The 4532-nt window shown below is 38.1% G+C and overlaps 1 protein-coding gene across 1 annotated transcript in view; it reads right to left on the reverse strand.

Moving 5' to 3' along the window:
* Window positions 1-23: 23 nt before the first annotated feature.
* LOC107081784 (leucine-rich repeat transmembrane neuronal protein 4-like) overlaps window positions 24-4532 on the reverse strand; it is a 119843-nt gene continuing 115334 nt past the window's right edge. The window contains exon 3 of the mRNA XM_015370029.1: window positions 24-1341. The gene's annotated coding sequence lies outside the window, so the exon portion shown is untranslated. The remainder of the gene's footprint in view (window positions 1342-4532) is intronic.

Raw genomic sequence — 4532 nt, forward strand, 5'->3', positions numbered from 1 at the left:
TTTATTACATCAGAAAACGGTCACACAGTCACAGGAGAAGAAGAAAAAAAACAAGTAAGAGTAACCATTGGGGGTCAGTCTCTAATGCAAAAACAAGACATACTGTTGTTAAACAGTCTTGCCTCCAGCGCGGCGCTCCTCTTCTTCCACCCACCTCCGCAGTTGTCTAAACACAGCAGACAGTTGTTGGGGTCGAAGCATGTTGATGAACGACACTGTTACCGATCATTTACCACAGTTTTATTTACCGCATATTGCAACTTCTTGTAAAAAAAACAAATAAAAAGAGATCACACATGTAGCTTTAAGAGCGCACAGTTAGATAATTGGTCTAATAATGCGTTATGGAATCCAAAACCATTAACCACAAAAGTGATTTAAATGAGCGATGAAAAGTAAATATCTAAGTGTCGCAGTGCAGCTTCGTGGTGGAAAGTTCCTCCGCTGTGATGAACGAATCTGAACGGGTTCAACATCACATCATAAAACAGCATAAAAATCAGACTTGAATCTGTGGAGGCTGTACACTTTAAATTAGCCTTTACTGTCTGCTATATTCAGACTCTTTGTTATGTTTTTTTCCCTGGTTTTATGGATAAAAAACAAACAAATGATGCCAGTCGGGGTGGGGGGGGTTTATGTCGAGCAGAAGAAACTTTCAGCTTGGCCACTCTTTCATTTGCTCTGCTACCAGACTCTGCAAGTAGCATTAATCATTTCATTACTTGCGCAGCGGAAAGCTGCCCAGATTATGAGAAGTCGAGGAAATGTGTTTATTAAGATTAACAAATCATTAAAATACTATCCTTATTCCCCCTGGCAGGAACGTAGGACTTGGGGAGTCGCGTTACTCATCAGCCTCCTTTGCTAATTGAGGAGATGTGGGGCCATGTAGGTCAGATTCTCACCGATCAATACAGCTGCACCCCTTTTATTCCTGATAAAAAAAACTGTTTTCTTTTCATTACCCTGGATCCTGGATGCTCTGCGGTAGATTAGCTGTCTCCTTTGCTTCGTTACCAGTCCCAGTTTCCTCCCACACAACCTTTTATTTCCTTTGAGCAGTTCGCTGACTCTGTGTTGCACAAATACAGGAGTTGAGAGCCTCTCGGTGTGCACGGCTCACCGGTGGTGGGAGTGAGTCTGGGGGCAAGGCAGCACAGGCTCGGAGGGGAGGGCAGCCATTAGGCCCGGGTGGTACAAGGCTGGTCCCGAACCTCCCAGCGCCCGAGTGGAGGGCTCCATGCCCACATTGTGGTGCAGTGACAGGTGGGCATGGCACTGATCCAGCACTGACTGCTCACACCTGTACAGAGCCAGGGGATTCAGCTGCCGTGGTATCTGGACAGAACAGAGAGCAGGAAATAGAAAGGGTAGAGGAAAAATAAAATAAAACACATAGCATCACATATGAGGCTTCCAAAAACAGCCAGAGAAGCCTCCATGCCAACATTTATCAGCTCTCAGAATATTAAGAATTGGCTTAATTTACAGCATGCTGTCAAGGCACAGCTCTGTCATTAATGGAGACTTGGCCGGTGATGCAGCGTTGCGCCCCAAGACCTGAAATCTGTGCCGCTCAAACACCCACTTTGAGTTGGAATGATTTATATGCAAGATGAAAGCCTTAAGCAAGAGTGCACACATATTTTCTGCCCTCTTTTAAATGGAGTCAAGGCTCCATTTAGAAGAGACTGCTTATTACATTACAAGCACTTGGCTGATTCAAAGCCCAATGTTCATTTTATATGCTAGTGTGGTCCGAATTATGTCAATTAAAGAGAACAAAGCTGCATCATGGCTTCTCTAATACAGATAATAATAGATCGATGCATATTTATACTTTCACACAAACTATGAATGCACCCATACATCCCAGAACCAACATAGCAACAAGATGCAAAAAATATCCAACTTCTCAGGTTGGGTTTTTACTAAACTCAGCGAGAGACACAGAAGAAAACATAAACCCCATAAACCTCAGCAGGATTTCTGCATGTGAGGGCTGGACTTTATTCCCCATGAATCCCATGGAAGTCTTTTAAGATCCTAAAAAATATATTTTTTTAGGATCTCTGAATAGTTTTGGTTGCTTTTTGAGAGGGTCCAACAAACGTTTGCAGCAACAAACCAAAGAAAATAACAGCAGCAGATGTATGGAGTGAATTTTGTTCCAACAATCTTGCAAGCAAAGATCACGTTGTGTCAATAAAACTTTGAAAATAAAAAAGTGAATAAATATAATCCAGAAACTTTTTCACAAACAAAAAGGTTTTAAGAGTAGATTTACTGTTTTCTGAGATGTTTTTCTTCTTTTTTAATATTTTTTCATGTTTTTTTTCCTTGCCAGGTTTTATATTTCCAAATATTATTTTTCAAATTCATGTTTTTGAGATTGAGTTGTAAGATTTACATTCTTTTCAGATGTTGTTTTAAAGCTCTTCTTCACTTCACTTCAAGCCCAACAGAAACGCTCACATTGACCAATAAAAATGTTCTTAACAGTTCTTATCAATTGAAATTGAAATTGAATTGAATTGAATGCAAAGCTCAAAATGAAAATGAGAAAATTTTAAAAATAGAATTTTAAAATATACAATTCATAAAATAAAAATGCAGATGTTTTTTATTAATTGAAAAAAAATAACATTTTTTTTCTGTTAAATAAGTTTTTTTTAAAGTTTAATTCCTGGATTGCATTTTTTCACATTTTCATTTACAAAAAGTATTCCTTTCTTTTTATTAATCAGCAATTATAAGTCGATTATTTCTTTACTTTCCTGATCTATATTCCCCATTGTGGTTGTTTTAAATGGAGGAATTGCTACAGTTAAAAGCTGATTTAATGCGAAAAACAAACTCTACGAAATTCTGCCAAAGTTTCCAAAGATTCCTTTATATGTTTCCTTGAAACCACGAAAGATCCAAAATAGTTTTTTGATGCGCAATTTTGATTTTATTGGATTTTTGGATCTTGCAAAGTTATTTGCGAGTTTTCAAGAAGCACTGAGCTGCAAACCATGGAGAGATTCATGACCTTTAGCTCTACTTTGCAGAAGCTGGAGTAGTTTTTCTCAATGTCACCTGGGATTGCACCTAACCTTTGCTGTTTATTTTTTTCCTCTATAATGACTCTAGTTCCAGAACCTCTATATTCATTCAGAAATGCATATATTTTTCATTTCTTTTGGCAAAATGCTTCTTTTTAAATCCCACAAACTCCAGCTGTTCGTCCTACTCATAAAATCTTCCCCTATAGGATAAAGACTTGACCTAAACTGTAAGTCCTTGTATGTGGGAGCAATAACTTATTGACATAAACTACTGTATGTCTTAGTGGTACTTGCTATTGGATCACAAAAGGCTTTAGAGAAACCGGATTTGACCTAAAATGCGCTTTATTTCATCTTTTCATCCGCTTTATCAAGAATTCACGGTCTTGTCACTTTCCAGAGCTCCGAATTTGAACCCGCCTCTTTTTAAAGGTTACATTCTTGTCTTTTAGTAGCGGTGTCCCTCCGTTTATTCTCCTCTTTAATAAGAAGATTAGTGGAAAACACCATTGTCTAATTCAGAGGCTGAACTTTGCACACTACTTGAGATGACTTCATAAAAATTCATGAGCAACAATCCTTAGAATGCACAATGAGCTGGCTGGAGGAGCGGTGGTCTGCTTCTGGGAGTTCTTTGTGCAGATTGTCAGGGGAAAGGGGACACCGAGGACTTGTTTCTCCAATTATTGCTACAGAAGGAGTCAAACATGTGAGCAGAGGAGCTGATTTGAATTCAGGCTTCTTGTTGTCTATATACAGCAGTAGCTGGCATTGCATTAGCAACCTTTGCCTCTGCGGCACATTCTCCCTCCGCTTAAACGTTTTTAATTGTGCCACAGACTAAGCTGAGGTGCCCAGGCAATAAAGTTCTGTGTTTGCCCATCAATGCAGAGTTTTATAGACCAACACAGATCTTTAAAACTAATAAGAAAGACGTCTTTGGAGAGGTGAAGAGGTGTTAGAGTATAGATCATTAAACTAAATATGAGTAGTCCAAAAAAAAAGATGCAAAAAAATGAACCATCTGCATTTTTGGTGCATTTTTCACCACAGTGATTTTTTTATTTATCACTGCTGCTCACCTTTATCAAGGCTGCACCTTAAAAAATGAAAATTTCTATAGAGGTGTACAAAACAAAATTTCTTTTTGTATACACTTGTGTGTACAAAATGTCAAAATAAAATAATTTTTAAACGATTTTCTTAAGAAACTACAAAAGAAAAAAAAGCAAAAGCGTGTTCATTTCCGCAGAGACTTCATATTTAAGCGTGTTTTACTTCGCCTGGAGATTAGTTTTCACCTTTTAAAACGACCTGACATAAACCACTCCTCGTTTTTTTATCTGTATCCCCAGCCTTGGGTCGCTAAATCAGCAGCAGAGGTTTTAAATGTTTATATTTAACTCGTCTTTTTCCGTAAAAGACAAATGCTGCATTAATGTGACTCGTTTCTGATTTTGAAATAATAAAAGTAGCAAG

Source organism: Cyprinodon variegatus, unplaced genomic scaffold (genome assembly GCF_000732505.1).
Source record: "Cyprinodon variegatus isolate N-32 unplaced genomic scaffold, C_variegatus-1.0 Scaffold41, whole genome shotgun sequence".
NCBI lineage: Eukaryota > Metazoa > Chordata > Actinopteri > Cyprinodontiformes > Cyprinodontidae > Cyprinodon > Cyprinodon variegatus.